The 18435-nt window shown below is 35.2% G+C and overlaps 1 pseudogene; it reads left to right on the top strand.

Annotated features, from left to right (window-relative positions):
- The first annotated feature begins 3094 nt into the window (after nt 1-3094).
- LOC131511728 (transcription factor BTF3-like) lies at nt 3095-3814 on the top strand (annotated as a pseudogene).
- The last annotated feature ends 14621 nt before the right edge of the window (nt 3815-18435 follow it).

Genomic DNA, 18435 nt, shown 5'->3' with positions numbered 1-18435 from the left:
GGAATAGCTCAGCTTGACAGCCTGTAAGCTATATGGGGGAGGGCATGGATTTTCATAAGGATTTGGAGCTGAAGGTGAGGCTAAAATGAACAGTATTATTCATTACGAATATGTCATTCAGAATATATCATTCTGAAACTATGAGGCAGAGGCATTCATGGTTTCAGAAGCAAGAAGCAGCTGGACGCTGATTTAAAACCTGCACCATTTCCCATTCAGAAATAGCTAACTATAAATTTCTCTAATAACAATGATTATAAAAATATATTAAGTTTATCTTTCCTAACAAAAACTTCATATTACTCCTTCAAAAACAAATACTCTAAAGGTAAACATCAGGAACTTTTGATTTTGTGTCATAATGTAAGTTTTCAGGAGGGCAAGTGTATACCAAGCATTGTATCAGATAAAGAAGTTAATGCAGAATTTTATCATATATTAAGAAGTTATAAGACCTTTTAAAATAATTTAAAAGAGGTAGAAAAACATTTTAAGCAATGGAAAATAGCTTTATCTTTCTCAGATAGGTTTTTCTTAGAATTTCATTAGAATTCTTTTTAATGTAATTCTCTTTATAGTAAATCCCTAGGTTTAATCTGGGATTGTTTTGAGATTCATGATTGTGTGATTTTATTTGAGCTTTATAGAATAAAGGCATTTTTCATTCTGGACTTATGTATCTGTTTCTATCTATCTCCAGAAAGAAAAAGATAAAAATAAAACCAGAAGTAAAAGAAGGCAGCCTGAAAACTGCCACCACAGACTGATGAACTACATGAATATTGCTCTATTATGATAAACCATCATTTGCACATACACAGAACTTTTTTTTCTAGGACCATAATGAGAATTTCATAGTACATTCAGGAGTTGTTTCTCATTTTGATGTTTCTATAAAATAACAAATTCAGATCATGTTTACAGGAAAAATACATACTATCCTTGTTTATCACACTACTGATTTTGCTTTCTGTGGGAAGTGGCCACTTAGTCATATCCTTGCCATGCTACATATAGAGAATATATATATATATATATATATATATACACACACACACACACATATGAACACACAAACGTATATATACACATATATATACACTCTACATGTATACACATATATATGAACATAAATATGTACAAAAGAACAATAATAATTACAAATATATGGATATAAATACAAAAGATGAGATAGATAAAATTTAATTTAAATTTTCAACTATAAGTTTACCAGACACCAATAGCGAAATGTGGGCGTGTTCTTATGGTCTACACAACAGTGAACATGAAAGGTTAAACAGTAAAACTTCAAGATGCCATGGCCAGAAGGCAGGTTTAATTCTATAATGCAGAACATATCTTTCTATGACTGTCTAATAGAATCGTTTTATACCTCAGGTTTCAATGGAAAGTCATTCTGTACCTACAAAATGATTGAAATGAAAATCACCTGACTCTTCTTGGACAGTAGAACCAAATGACCAAACAATGTACAGGCAGATTAGGAGTCAGCACAAGACAGATGCATCAGGCTTTGCCCAGATTCCGATCAGAACATAGTCCAGTCAAGAGATAAGGAAGAGTGATGGCCCAGAGACAAACACAGAAAGGCCATGTGATAATGAACACATATTTTTGGCAACTTGGAAAGCAGAAAAATGAAATAAAAATGCTGTTGATTTAGACTCAAATTTAAAATCTAAATTGTAAGTTATTTCAGACAATGAAGCTTAGCTTCTTTTACTGTTATTGTAATGTTGATATAAAAATGATATCCAATCAGCTCAATGGTCTAATGCAGCAAGAGACCTAAGAAACAGATCTCTAGAATTTTACTACAAGGAGAAAGGACAAGCTTTTTACTTATCTAAATATGATTAAGAGTATTTCCACTTCTGTCATGATAAAGAATAGAAATTCTAGAAAAAATTAAGTGAATGTTATTTCAAGTTGATTAATCTTATAATTATGACTAAAAGAATTATATACTGAACTGAACGTATTGTTATAATATGTAGCATCATTATACATAAAACCTTGATGATGGCTTTGACCAGGGACCTTAATTCTATATGGAAAAAAAATACAAATAGATAAATAAATCATAAGTCCTACTGTCCAAAAGTCATAGTATGGCAGTTAATTAAAAGAGTTAATTTCAGCAACAAATCCTAAAATGTAGGATGCAAATACATAAAGGTAATAAATGGATGAAAAACATCGTACATAATATTTTTACTTAAAACATGAACACCCAATCACTAATTTGATATTGGCCAAAGATGAATTGGATTATTGACCAGTAATGTACTGTGTCTAATGCTTCATCTCCCATTTTCAGTTTCAGTATCTTCAAGGTAAAAACAGAATTTGAAGACATTTGTAAAGCAAAATGTGTGAAACCTTTCCAATTTTTGTTTTTTCAGTCTTTACAGTCACCACAATTTTTAGCCATTTACATAAGTCAAGCCATGCCAAAGCATTCAATTTTTATTTTATTCAGGTAACGATCTCTTTCCATACGTATGTGATCACTTTATTATATTTGTCTAAACATTTGTGATTGCAGTAACAAGTATAAACCTATGGGAATAAGTCTCCAACTGGTAGGAGTAAACCATTCCTTGGCAAAACAGAACACACCCCATGAGCAGTAAACCTTCAGCACGCCAAGGGCATTAGCACGTTATATGGAAAAATTAATTCATCTGTTAAACTAATTAAGAGGTTAATTAGGAGACCTTCTACCAAAGATAATTGATTAATCAATGGAGGGTTATATAAATATATACATTAATATCGACAAAAATTTGATAAAAAGAACTGATAGAAAAGGAAGATACCACACGTTAAAATTTTGTCAAGGATTTTTAATTTAGAAATTAAGATTGAGACTCATTTTCTTCAATATCTTTTTTTGAAGAGCAGAAAAATATATAGAATCTGCTGTTGTTTATAGATCATACAATTATATGGAAGAAAAAAAAAATAGCTGCTATCTTGCTTCCCTGCATGTGTGCACCTAATCTCAACTGGTCCACCGAGACCCCCTGAGCACCAACCCTAGTCCCCCAAGCAGTCCCATTTCCTCTCCAACAAGATGAAAGAAACTATCATGAGCCGGAAGAAACTCGTGGAACTGCAAGCACAAGCGCGCATTGGTGGGAAAGAGCTGCTGGCGCAGAGAAGGTGGCTCTTAGAACAGCTACAGCAGATGATTAAAAAAAACCAAACAAACTTCAGTTCTCTTTAAAGAAGTTGGGGGTAAAAGATATCTCTGGTATTGAAGAAGTGAATATGTTCACAAACCAAGGAACAGGGAGGGGTCCACTTTAAGAACCCTAAAGTTCAGGCATCCCTGGCAGCGAAAACTTTCACCATTACAGGTCACGCTGAGACAAAGCAGCTGACAGAAATGCTACCCAGTTTCTTGAACCAACTTAGTGCAGACGGTCTGACTAGTTTAAGACTGGCTGAAGCTCTGCCCACACAGTGTGTGGATGGAAAGGTACCGTTTGCTACCGGAGAGGAGGGCGATGATGACGTTCCAGATCTTGTGGAAAACTTGGATGAAGCTTCCAAGAAGGAAGCAAATGAATAGAGGCACTTTCTGAAGTGACTTGAAGAAGTTACGGGAAGCTGCTGTTTTATAGTTTGACTGCTTTTTAAAACTTTTGTTCATGGATCTGATAAAATCTATATGTCTAATATTTTTAAGCCCTAGTCTCTTGGACACTGCAGCTCTTTTCGATTTTGGTTATACACAATTCATTCTTTGCAGCTAATTAAGCTGAAGAAACCTGGGAATACAGTTTGAAACAAGGTTAATGAAAGAAGGAAAGAAAGAAAGAAAGAAAGAAAGAAAGAAAGAAAGAAAGAAAGAAAGAAAGAAAGAAAGAAAGAAGAAAGAAAGAAAGAAAGAAAGAAAGAAAGAAAGAAAGAAAGAAAGAAAGAAAGAAAGAAAGAAAGAAAGAGGAAAAGAAAAGAAAAAAAATAGAAAGCAGAATGGGTTTCTTTCTGAAGTAACAAATCCATCTGAATTTCTATATATCATTAATTTGCACTAATATGAAAAACAAACTATTCACATTCTATGCAGTAAAATTACTGCTTAGAATTTCTGGGTTTTATGTGATTGCTCTTTCTTTCCAAGCAAGGTACAAAGTAAAACGCCTATCTGTTGTTGGTTTAGCTCTTGAGATTAATCAGAGCAATGTTTACTTGTTTTACATAGAGATCAATTTCTCTGGACCGAAGAGAATTCATATAGCAAGTTTATCCAATAAGTTTCTTACATAATAAGAAACGACTTTCTAGACAAGTCTAGCTCAGCATCTCACCTGCAGAGGAAAACCATGGAATATTGGCTGTCAGTATTAGCTAGTCTATAGTCATACAGCCCTGCACTTGCCAGATCTCATCTAATATCAAAGGATTAGCTAATATTTTGCTATATTCAAGCTAATTCTTAGAATACTGAAGGACAAATGGAGAGCAAAAGTACCAATTAATTAGGGGTGCCTGGGTGGCTCAATCAGTTAAGTGTCCTACTGTCTATCAGCTCAGGTCGTGCTCTCATAGTTCATGGGATCGAGCCCTGTGTCAGGATCTGTGCTGACAACACAGAGTCTACTTGGGATTCTCTCTCCCTCTCTCTCTGCCCCTCCTCCTCTTCCTCTCTTTCCCTCTCTCTGTCTCTCTTTCAAAATAAACAAATAAACTTAAATTTTTTTTAAGTACTAATTAATTAATTAACACTACAAATCTCTCCCAAGTTTAAATAAATACATATGCAGATATTTTCCCTCATTATTTACTTGGGGGAGGGATAAGAGAGATCAGCTATAACTTTAAAATGTCTAATTTAGGGGCGCCTGGGTGGCTCAGTCAGTTGAGCGTCTGACTTCAGCTTAGGTCATGATCTCACGGATTGTGAGTTTGAGCCCTCGTGGGGCTCTGTGCTGACAGCTCAGAGCCTGGAGCCTGCTTCATATTCTAGGTCTCCCTCTCTCTCTCTCTGCCCTATCCCACTCATGCTGTCTCTCTCTGTCTCTCAAAAATAAATAAACATTCAAAAAAATGTTTAATGTCTAATTTACTACTGACAAATTTAAAGTCCTTATTCTGGTCCTAATGTGATAGTCTCTGAAATAAATAAAATATAGGCTAAATTTGTGATTAATATTCATTTCAATTTTGACAGTTTAACTCAATTCAACCTGGGTGGGACCAGCAAAAGAAAGTCAAAGTTTATCACCAGTCTGTAAATTTTGGATAGCTTTCACTTGTTTATTCATATGTTTACCCCTATAATCTCTTTATGCAAAAATCCAAGAAAGGATGCTATAAGCTGAAGCAAGGACAGTGCACCTATGTCAGTTGCATGTTATTAAAATGAGAAGAGTAACAAAAAATCCTGGTCAGAACTATCATTGGTGCTCAAAGGCTGTGACCAGTCTACCCATACCTCACCCCAGATTGTCACATATGACAATGAAAGATATGTTTCATATATCTAGTCGACTATTAGGGCTATGGCCACATGTCTCAGAAAGAATTCTTACTTTCCCAAAGGATTAATGGCTTTTATCATGAAATGAAACTCACTTAAAAAGCTGAACTACATCTTAAGATCAAGAACAAAGGCAGCTAATTCTAAGACAAAGAAACCTTTATAAACCTGCCTACTCCAGGTTAGAGCTAAGCTCACCATGAATTCTCAGACTGATACACCTCTCCTGATTATCAAAAGGGTTATGACTCCTGGATTCACATCTGCTGCCTAACTCTCAACCTCTCAGCCTTCCCCTTGACTGTGCCTGTTATGTATTAATGTCTGTTACACAATTGGGTCCACCTCACTGTCTTCATGTTTTTTTAATTTTCATGTGAAGTAGCTATAACTATAGTAGCTATAACTATGAAAAAGAAGCTTTAAATTGTAAGACACCAAAAATTTAAAGTTATAGTTGCTTAAGCAACTGAGCCACACAGGTAGGTACCCCTTGAATAAGGTTTGTTAGTCAAAGGTATTTAAATCAGGATTTTCACAATTTACATTCAAACTGATCTACAAAATATTTTTAATTTGGGGATTTTTTTTTAATTTATATAAATCAGCACAGAGAAAATACTACAAATCAGCACAGAGAAAACACTACTATTTTAAAACTGAATCAATTCACCAGGTCTCTTAGAGTAAAACAAAAAACAAAAAAACAAAAAACAAAAAACAAAAAAACCCAACTCATTAAAAGTCTACATGCCAATAGGATAATTTTATATATACTTATTATGAGGAAAGGAAATAAGAGTAATTTATATTAGGCCAAAGTTTAGAGTATTAAATAATCTGAACAAGTTAAGCCTTCCAAACTTCAGAGAAATCCCAACTCACTAATTGTTCTTATGCATTTTCTCTATATTATTAATTTAATTTACCCTGGCATCATTTAAAGAGTAATCCTGGAGTCATGGCATTCTGATTTTGGAAGCTGCATTGAGGTGTTTCTTGTTCTGACACACTTAAGCAGACAGTAACTTTGGCAGAAATATTATGTTGTTAAATGGATATTATATGACTTGAAGCACCAAGTTGCTTATTGTTATTTTCAGTGTCTACCCATTCTTTTCAAATGGGAATTGTTATCAGTCTTCTGCAAAGGGATTCTTATTAAAGAGAAATTTTGTTTACTATTGACTGTCAGCTCTACTCAGAAGGAAAGAGTCATATCTTTGAATGTTAAATTCATAATTATAAATATCTCCCTAAATCACTGACATCTTTTCCTAATTATTGGGGCAAAGTTTCAATTTATAAAAAACAAGTCCAAAATACTTATTTTGGGTCTATGGCTATAAGAGAGCACGTATCAGGTTAACAGTATGAATGTATGATGATGTATTTACCAGAGACACACAAAAGAAGAAGAAATTGATAATTGGCATGGAAAATGCAAAATGTGCCAAATGATCCTCCTAAATATTGAGAGAAAGAGGGTTTAACATAATGCTGTACTTTGCACTAATGAAAATGTCCAGTATATTCCTTTCCCAAAGCAAAATAGCATGTAAATGACTCTGCTCAATGTTGTTTTTGTTAATGTGACATCCAAGGAAGCACTCCTCCTGGAGCCATAAACCGTGTTCAAGGACAAAGATCAAAACTGCTATCCATTGCCTCTAGCTGGTGGCTGGAACTAAAACCCACTGTCAGAATGGTTATCATTACCATAAGTGGCCACCTAGCCATTTAGAATTAGGACCATAGCCCATCTTCATTGTTCCCTCTCCTGAGAATTAGCAACAATGTGTATATTTTGCTGAAAATTTTCAGCATCGCATTTCAGGGCTCACAAAAGAAAAAGACTCCTCTCCGTTACCCTGGAAATTCCTGAATATCTATTTTCTATTTTTTCTTCAGAAATCAAATCAAATATCATACTTTCATAAAAGTTTGTTTAGTAGTGAGAGAAGAACATAATCTATGTAGAGGTGGAGCAAATTATGATAATAATAGGATATAAAGAACAGTTAAGCACGGGGTGGAGGAAAGGGAGATGGGATATAGATATCTTTATCCTAATGTCTTCAGTTCAAGAGACTGAAATCATTTGGTCCGAAGATATGGGTCAGAAAAGATAGATTGTGGTCCTGGGACTATTCACTAGGGACTAATGGCAAACTGTCCTGGATTTGTGCGCTTCTCAACATGGCCAGATGTAGTACACTTTGCCAGGTAGGGGGCAGTAAGTAACCTGACCAACCTGGCAGGCTTAGGGCTTTGATATTCTCAAAAAAGCCTTCACTGGAGTTTTGTCTCTTAGCTTCCTTGTCTTATATCTAAACCTAGGCTCTAAGTGTTTCTTAGTGTACATTCATTATTTTTTCCTATGTCTATCAGCTGTCTGACTATTCAAGATTTAAGCTAAAATATATATGTATTCCTTAGTTTCTGCCAAGTGTAATGCCCCCGATTTCAAATCCAAGAGACCACCAAGGAGCCAATACCGATGCAAACGCACGAGGGTTTATTTGCAAGCTCGAGCTTGGGCCCAAGTATACCCGACACAGCGGAGCAGGGACTTGGACCCCTAGGTTAAGAGGCATAGCAGTTTTATAGGGGCCAGTGGCCAATGAGATTGTAACACACACAGAAAGTTGCATAGTCATGTCAGTCCACACGCAGGTGGCCAATTGAATTACAATTTACCCTATAGTAACTGTTTGAACTAGCCTATCATTCTGGTCAGAATTGGCGTGCAAGTTTGGCAGGCAAAAGGCAGGGTTTACATTCTTTGGCGGTTAGGGGTTCCGCATTCCTATATGAGCCTGTTTCCAGTAAGGGTGTGCTCAGCGACTTGACTAGGGTGGGGGAGTGTCTTAAGCAATAAGTAGGTCATGTGGGGGTTATACATGAGATGGTGGGTGTAGCACAAAATGGAGTTAGTCTTGCTCTGCTTGTCCAGGGGTAGGGGATTTTTGTTAAATTCCTTGGGACCCACACCAAGAACTTTGGATATGACAGCATTGATTGATTTTATTTTCATAACAAGTCTCTGATGAAAGATTATTGCCCCCATTTTGGATGTAAAGGCACTAAGACTTTACACGGTTAAATAATGTGCCTAAATTAGTAAGAAATGAGCCAAGGGTCATAATCGAGTCTATTTTACAATAAAGCCTGTCCAACCATTATGCGTACAGCCCCCACCCGCTCCATATGTCCAAGAGAAGATATAACTTAGATGTTTCATAGCTTTGCTCAAAAGGGAAGAATGTGCTAATCTTCCATGATCAGAAAAACAAAGCACCTAGAGGCGTGCGTGTGTGTGTGTGTGTGTGTATTCATTAAAATTGGAGATCCAGCATCTCCACCTAAATTGCTATTATTAAGAGTAATAGAACATAATAAAACTTTATCCCCATTGTAATATTTGTAACATTTATTTCAATCCATAATTTCAACTTTCAGAGTTTTGCTAAAATGTGCTATGCTTTATATATTAAAATATATTTCATGTCATACATGATATGTTTTGTATAGTTGTTGGCTTTTTTAAAAAGGCAACCTAAAAAAGGGCCATGTACAAAAGTAACAGGACAACAGAGTAACAAGAAATTGATATGTACTGTGTTTCTAATTTGGATGAGATGACTATGATGAGAATTTCTCTTGACAAGGAAATAACTCCACTTAAGCAAATGTTTACATTCTTTTACACAATTGATCAGATCAATGTTAATATATAAACCAAACAAGTTTTATGGGTCAAGGAAATTTTTGAAAACTATTCCAATTATGCTTTAAAACTGTGAACATTCAAATGTTAGGAAATATCATTCATGAAAATCTATTAATAATAAGAGTAAGAATATAACAGCAATTTTTAGCATTAATAACATTCTTATTATGAGGCAATAACAGCATAGTTAGAGTAGGTAACATTTAGTGGGTAAGCTTTTCTTTAGTGGACACATTTGTTGCTTGGTTTTCTCCTTTTTCCCACCTGAACTATTCTATCCTTCGAAATCTCCTCAGACACCAGGTGTGCTTCAACTCAAATTCTTCTATTGAAAACATATATCCAAAGAATCAGAGATGTAGACTGAGCAGTATAAAAGTTAATCATCCAAAAATTATCCTCAGAGAAGATCTTTATTTTATTATAATTACAAGTACAGTGGAAATGCAGGTAACTAATATTAGCATTATTACCGTATTTCCCATCATTTAATGCTTGTTATGTGCCTACTAAACATTGACTATTACAGCAACTCAAAGAGGCAGGTACTGTTATCATCTCATTTTACAAATGAAAAAGCTAAAGATTTCAAGGGACTTATCCAAGATCACACAGTTAAAAAAGTGAAGAAATTTATATAGTTCTTAAATTATTTCTGTCTGCATATATGTGTGTGTTTGGCGGAGGGGGTGAAAATGTGTGTATTTCTTACAGAAGTTACCTTAGAACTGTTTTGTATACATTTAAGGCTGGCTTAATTCAAATACATAGAAACTTTCACTGAACTTATAGTTGCATTACTTTTTTCCTACTCTAATTTTGTAGTACATTTTTTAATATAGCCTTTGGTTTTTACCATCCTGTTTACATTAAAACAATTTTGTTTTAAGTGCATGAATGTGTTTTTCCAAATATTACAATAATAAATACATATTAGGGCAGTATACCAGCATTTAGAAAGTATATGGTGACCAAGAAAATAAATCAAGGCATCAAATACAGAACTTAAGAGATTTTTGAGTTTAAGATCATTAGTTTGTTTTGTATAGATTGGAGGTGAATACAAAACCATTATGGATTCCTCATCACAATTCTATGTGAGATGAGTAGGTGAGACACTCCATATCTTTAAAAATAATACTGTGTCAAAATCTTAAAACTTTGCTATCACAACTGACACTAATTGGCATCCTTGTTAGTGCTCTGAAAAGAGAGGTCAAAACTGGAGGTTCATAGGAGCTGAATTGCCCCTTCTTATAAGTGGTTCCTCTGGGTTGAAGAGCAGAGATGTGGAAACCTTAGAAAAAGTCTGACATGTAGCTTTATTATAAGAAAAACAAAAGACATTAATGTTGATCTGTGTGTATTGATTGTTTGACATCTTGGCCGAGCATTCTATAGGAAACTTATGAACAAATGTCTAAAATGATTAAAAAGATTATATAATGGTAATTCAATTCCACTGTTTCTTACTCAAATATTTTGAGGCTATAGGAGTATGTATAGAATTTCAGAGAGGTGTGGAGGGACAGTACATATACCTTTTGTTATGTATAACACCCCAGTAGGGTGGGAGGCAGCATTACATTAATATTTCTGCAACAACATATAGGAATATATGCAGCAACTGAAATAGAGAAAGGCTATAAATATGCTCGTGCCACTTCAGATTGAAATTTGCCACAAAAAAATGAGTTCACCTGAGGTTTTTGCTTTAAAATTATCTCTTATAAAAAACTGTGGAACCTCTGAATTGCCAATGCGGTATTGTGAATTTGTACAAGAATTGGGATTATTTGGCTTCAAGAAGAAAATACTGAAAATTAACTTAAATAAGGGCTTTATTTTTCCATTTATATTTTCAACAAATATTTGTCAAGCACCTACTACATGCCAGTTATTATGACGATGACACAGTGACAAACAAGACAGTATTTTGTGACCAGTCTTCTTCATTTCCAGTAAGATCAGAAAAGAAAGCAAACATTTTATCTACATCTCATAGAAATTAAATAAAATAAGGAAAAAAACTTCTCATTTCTAGGGTTAATACAGGAAAAGGTTATCTAAGAAGCTTATGGAATCCACTCTTCTCTGGAAATCTTGAAAGATGAATCATCTCTGTCTTAGATGATTTGGAGACAAAAGAAATCAACAGCGTAGCTTCCTGAAGCCTCTTACTAACCCATGCTCTATAATCAAATATTAATTTTCCATGCTATGATCTGATTAATTCTTACAGTTTAGTGATTTTTCACGATACAAGAATCTATATGATTATACGTTTGTAAAAAAAAGTTATTTTTGACACTGCGCATGCACACACACACGCACGCACATATACACAAATTTAAATAGGCACAAGTCGAGATTTGATGCATGTAAGTCAACACAAATCCAATTAAATGTTGCTTATCTAAACTGACTAAAAATAAACATGAAATATAAACTAGTCCATGAAGAAGCCAACATATTAATTCTGATTTTTCTCATTTTCAACTAAGAATTTTATGAACAATGGATATTAAAGCACTATAATTGTCATTTGAAACATAATATCAAAGACTTTGTTGTTAGTGTTTTATACCCACAGTCACTCAGGAAGCCAAAAATATAAGCATCTATAAATGTTCCTTCTGTGGAAAAGACATTTTCTATTTTGCATCCTTCTCCTAGAAACACCATTGTCCTCTCACTAAGGTTTTCAGAGAATCAATATATACCACTTATTAAGTATTAATATATATAATAGTGATTCTAAATTTTCCTAATTTTTTCTCCTTTTACATCTGTAATGATCCTTTTGTGTAGCCATGCACATACAAATGATTAAACCAAACAGGCCATTGAGTAGCTATTGTTCACACATACACACTTTTGCAAACATACTTACATATACCTATATTTGGTGGACAAATAAAAATTGGATTTTATTTGTTGAGATTTAATAACCAAAGTTGTAATTCTACCAATCATGCAGCCTCTTGTGAGGGCAGGCTGGGATACTATGACTCATCTTTCCAAATGATATCCCTAAAGATTCTAGAATAGTCATTCTTGTAGAAAAATAATGATTGCTACTCCTAGCACAAAACTGAACATTTTTGGAATGAGTCTTGTTCAAGACCATTTCATTAAAAAAAGATTTTCCCTTATAAATCGAAATTAAAACATTCCTTAGAACATATTGTACCAGCATGGGAGAAATTCAAGATTGTTTACATTTCCACTGAGGCATACATTCTGGACCACCTGGGAAAATTAAACAGCTCTAAAATTCCATTAAGCTATCAATCTAACCCTTTTCACAGGTAGGCAAAAGATAGAACCAGGAGGACAAAAAGTTTGATGTGTTCTTTTCTATCAGTCACAAAAGATAAGAAAGGTGAGGAAAGCAGTGCTCATCCATTAAACAAACCTAGTGAAACTTGACATGATTAAATCAAGTGATTGATGTGTTAAGTGGAGCTTCAGAACAGCTAGACATTGGTCTTGTTTCTCAGAATGAGCCACCAAATGGGTGCCCTCCTTCCCTATTGTTTTGCTTTGAAATGCATGTGATCTTGGCCTTTGTTGGACACATACTGGGTGTTGTCCTGCTGATCAGTATTGAAATTAAACATGGGAGATAAAACTCAATCCTAGATTCTTTATGGATGCTGATTTTTAAAAAAAATCCAAGAGTATATAAAGAAACAATGAAAGAGGACCTTCCCAAACAAATATCAAAGATTGCAAGCCCACACTAATTAATCCTGAATCCTCTAGAAGTGTTTCCTCCAACTGGCTTGTATGGGTGAGTTCAGGGTTGAAAGGAGTAATATTTAAAGACTGTAATTTTGTATTGGTAAAAGGTGCTTCTTGTGACACTACCAAAAAATATCTGTTATTAAGACTGGCTTGGGGGCGTGCCTTACTAGCTCAGTTGGTACAGTGTATGACTCTTAATCTCCGGGTTGTGAGTTTAACCCTCATGTTGGGCATAGAGCTTACTTAAAAAAATAAATAATATATATTTTAAAATATATTAAAAAACTAAAAAATTGGATTGAGCTGCTGGGCTGCCTGTCTCTCTGGCTCCTTTTCTACACAAAAATAAAAATAGTCAGGGGACTTCTGCCTGATTAGACTTTCTCTTGTTTCAAATTACCCCAGTAGCTGTTAACTCAAAAGTCCACATGACAAAAAATGAGAGATGAATCTTAGATTATAAAATACACTTATCTTCTCTGAAAGATAGTCTTATATTTAAAAAAATGGGGCATTAATAATATCTACATCATAGGGTTGTTGTGGCAAATATATAAACTAATGCAATGTAGAAAATTTAGTGCAGAGCTCAGGGAAATCTCAGTACATTTAACTATCATTATTATTTTAAGAATTGTGTAGTATGCTGCTTTGCACATATGTAATGCATTCCTTTTTTATTTTAAGTGCCACTTTCCTAACTGATGCTTGTGCATTAAGAGTACGATCCTGGGGGCGCCTGGGTGGCGCAGTCGGTTAAGCGGCCGACTTCAGCCAGGTCACGATCTCGCGTCTGTGAGTTCGAGCCCCGCGTCGGGCTCTGTGCTGACAGCTCGGAGCCTGGAGCCTGTTTCCAATTCTGTGTCTCCCTCTCTCTCTGCCCCTCCCCCGTTCATGCTCTGTGTCTCTCTGTCCCAAAAATAAATAAAAAACATTGAAAAAAAAAAAATTAAAAAAAAAAAAAAAAAGAGTACGATCCTGCCTTAGAAAAACCCTAGACTGAATGTAGGTAAATTTCTATTGTGGTACCTGTATTGCCAAGGACTGACTTTTTATATGACCTGGTACAAGTCGCTTCATCACTACAGAATACAGTTCCCTAGTATGTGATGTGTAGAACTGGACTCAACACCTCTAAATTGCCTTCTTGATCTCCAGGTTCATTTACTTCCTATGATTAATATACACTATGTTGTTTGTGCCGTCATAACCGAAACTGAGTAAATGTATTCATCCCTCTGCTTTCTAAATAAGATGATTTGAACAAATAGAGTTTTCATGTTTCCCACATCTATCTACAATTTTTAAATATGCTTAGCTATTGGGGTGCCTGGGTGGCTCAGTTGTTAAGCATCTGACTTCGGCTCAAGTCATATCTCAGAGTTCATGAGTTTGAGTCCCACATCGGGTAAGCATGAACCCTGCTTGGGGTGAATTTGAGTCCCACTTTGAGTAAACATGAACCCCGCTTTGAGTGAGCCCCACTTCTCTCTCTCCCTTTCTCTGTCTCTCCCTCTCTCTGCTCTTCTGGGGATTCTCTCTTTCTCTGCCCCTTGCTCACCCTCCCTCTCTCAAAAATAAATAAATAAATAAAAAAACCTAGCTCTCATATCTTTACACAACGTCAAAGTTGCTAACAATAGCACCCTCTGATAAGATTAAATGTGTACCTTTGGTACTATAGAAACTGAATACCACCTCACTTTGAATATATGAACTGCATAGATGGTAAGTTCTGTGTTTTTATTATTCAAACTCTTCCCTTAAACGAATACATTGTTATATTACCTATCTAACCAAAATAGATTGAGAATATCTGTAATATTTGACTCAAACCTTAAAAGATCTGAATCTGAATATATACTGTTGGATGCCTAAAATCCATCCTTCTTTTCTTCTTTGCTAAAAGAATCCTGATTTCATTCAGGTATTACTGACCGTGTCTTTCAGAAAAGACTTAAGTTCCCAAGGGCTGCGTCTTGATTAGGCTACACCATTCCCCTTTCAAGTGATTGGTTTAGAGAAAAACGTGCGACCCAATTCTGGAAAATGAGACATAAGAGAAAGTCTGTTGGGTGGCTTGTGGGCAAGGTTTCTTTGTTCTTAAAAAAGAGACTACAGGAGAAATATCCTTTTACCCCTTCTGGCCATTATCATCTCTTTGTGATATCTGCAACTGCAGGAGCTGTTTTGTGCCTAAAAGGTGAGCCAGGCTAAGAAGCTGCAGAGTGAAAAATGGAAAAATCTGGATTCTTCTTCATGATTTGACTGAGTCACTGAATTTATCACACTGAAATGTAATCAACTCTAGACTTCCTGTTTTGTGATATTGTAAATATCCTTATTGCTTAGGTCATTTTAAGTTGGGCTTTGGGTTACCTCTGAAACATAATATATGCTACATAATATATTACTCAGAAAAGCTAGCTGCAATAACAAACATCCAAGATCTCAGTGGCTTAAGACAAAATAGAAATCCATTTCTTGCTCACCTTATAGTCAAATTTCAGTCAGCAGAAGCCTGTACTCCATGCAGCCTACCATAGCCCCATGTGGTTCTACCTCTTTTACATGCAGGAACATGTTGCGGAAAGAAAGAGGTAATGAGAAACAAAGACACATTCCAATACTTGGACCTCTGTCATGTAATCCCACCAATTCAGCTGGGAAATGCAGTCAAGCCATGTGCTCACGAGGAAGAAGAAATGGGTCTGGCATACACATAGTGTTGTCTCTAATTTTGCTTTAACAGTTCTGATATGGTAACATTTTTTTAAGTCAGTGTTGGCTTAATCATGTGGGGTAGTAAGCAAAAAAATAACCTGCTATACCACCTATTCCACCAAATAATATTCTACCCTAAGAGTATCTTGCTTTGAAGGCCCTCCTGTCTGGCTCAGTCAGTGGAGCATGCGACTCTTGATCTTGGCGTCATGAGTTCAATCCCGACGTTGGGCAGTAGAGCTTACTTAAAAAAAGAGTATGATGCTTTGAAAGATATATTTGCCACTCATGTATAGTATATAAAAAAGCCTTCTTCCTACTCCAATAAAACTAGGGATATTCTCTTTACATGCTGGGGGATGATACAAAATAGGGGGGATTAATATATGGCATCTTCCCAAAGATCAAGTTTATTTTTTAATAGAAAGAAGTCTGTTCAATCAGACTGGGCATTTGATAAAATGAGTAATAAAAACAGGTGGCTTTCAACATTTGGTTTAGAATGCAAAAGTGAATGTTATGTTTATTTGTTAAGTGAGTCCCAGCTATTGGAATTTACTTTCTCTGGGTGGTTTGTCAAAATCTAAAAAGTATCTTTAATATCACTTTTGATTTGTATCTGCTTTAATGTTTCTTTGCTATCCTATGAACATTAAAGATTAAAAAGAATTGTTGACTAAGCTCTGGTCTCTTCTGTATATCTTTAGAGATGTGTGTGTGTGTGTGTGTGTGTGTGTGTGTGTTTGGATGTTCTCAGCAGCCTCATTTTACATACTATATTTTAGAAATAGTTTTTGGTGCAACAGAGCAGTACACAGATCAATCACCAACACTATCCTGTTGTTGTCTGTAACCAGCATCTGATACTTATGGGGAAAACAGGAAGAAAAGATAACACTGAACCACCCATGGGAGATTTTCCATGTCTGGTGGGTGACAGAGAAAGTGAAGCAAAACCAATCCCATTACCACTAGTTATGCTTCAGCCACTCCAATTTCATTCATTTTGCTTTTATTTCTGATGTGCAGAAGCCGTTTGATAAATTCCCTTCTGGGGACAGGCCAGTCTTGGAAGAATGTACATTAAAAAGTTATGAAGAGTACATAATTTATTAAACCCAACTCATTATTGGAAACTGTTAGCATACAATTCATTTAATAGGAATCACTGGTGGAGAAAATGACTGTTGTTTTGATCTGATCACATAAGCTATGGCGTGATTTTCCTTGTCTGTGGTGATTTACTTAATCTTGAACAACATGAATACTCAGTTAAAGTCTGCTTGCTGCTGGAAAACAGACACGTATGTTATGTTATTTATTAATGGCAATGGCTTTACATTTTTATTATGATCTGTAACAAATAGACTCTCCAACTTTTTAGCAAAATGATTGAATAATTGAATAGAATAGCTATATCCCTGAGTGCACAATGGACATGAATAGGAAATGGTTTTACTAACAAACACCAAGGCCTAGGAGCCCATCATTTATTAACAGCCTTCACTCAGGAAAACAACTGATCTATCAAAAAAAGATGTCCTGTCTGCCTACTATGCACAGAGTAAGCCCGAACATTGTAAAGTGAAAACATAAAACATCAGAGCTGAAGGAGACAAGACATATACATTAAAACAGCTACGAGTCACCAAACCCTGGATGATACCAACAAATGCTAGAAGGGGTTAGGGGAAGGTGAGAGAGCTCAGTAATGCGGAATGGCTAGGGATAATCTTTATAGCCTCGGGTCTGGCCCTAGGGAGATTTCCTTCATGTAATTTTGACATTATTTTCCAAGCCAATGTCATAGAACTATGGCGGGATAATTTCAAGTGATATATTAAAATATATTTAGTCATTTCCCTATTACTGAGCATTTACTTTATTTCCAGTTTTTCCCACTACAGAGATACCGTAATAATCAATCTTGAAGTATTTTTGTTCTTTTTTTCTGTAGGATACATTTTCAGAAGTGGAATTGCTGGGTCAAAAGGTATGTGTATTTTTTTTTATTCTTGATATGTTGTCAAGAAGGCATTCAAGCTCACCTTTCCCACAGCAAGATCAGTCAGAAAGTACCATTTTGTCCATCACTGCCGGAGGTGGTTCTGTTGATCTGTTTCAGCTTTGCCTGCATGATGAGTGGGAAGTAATCTCTCATTGTGACTTTCAGTCTTATTCCTCAAAGCTCTCAGTGGGTTTGGTATCCTTTTATATATGATTAATGGTCATTTGGATTTTTATCCTTCTACGAAATTATAATTCCTGTCCTTTGTTTATTTCCCTATTTCATTGCCTTTCTTCTAATAAATGAAAAAATCTAAACTTTTACTTGCAGACTTTTAATGTTTAGTCTTGAATAGTGTTGCTGATATTGTAGCTGTCCACAATGCCCAATGCTAAGAGACACTGTGGAAACTAGAACATGCTCACATATGGTAATATAGGGCTAAGATACACGTGGAAACATCTATACTACCAAAGCAGTCTGTAATAAACATTTCAAAATAAAATATCTCACAAAATTGGAGACTCCAATCACATTACTGAAACTAAGAAGGAAAATGTATTTCTGGCTAATACAGTCAAGGGAAATTTATCATCAAGAGAACATAAATCTGTCTTTAGTTGATTGGTATGATTTTGATGAGTATTATGTCAGAAGAGAGCAACCCATGTGGAGAAATAACAGAGATTTTAAAAACCAAATAATTAA

Source organism: Neofelis nebulosa, chromosome 1 (genome assembly GCF_028018385.1).
Source record: "Neofelis nebulosa isolate mNeoNeb1 chromosome 1, mNeoNeb1.pri, whole genome shotgun sequence".
Lineage (NCBI taxonomy): Eukaryota > Metazoa > Chordata > Mammalia > Carnivora > Felidae > Neofelis > Neofelis nebulosa.
The sequence above is the reverse complement of the archived record's forward strand: the minus strand, read 5'-3'. Positions and strand labels throughout refer to the sequence as shown.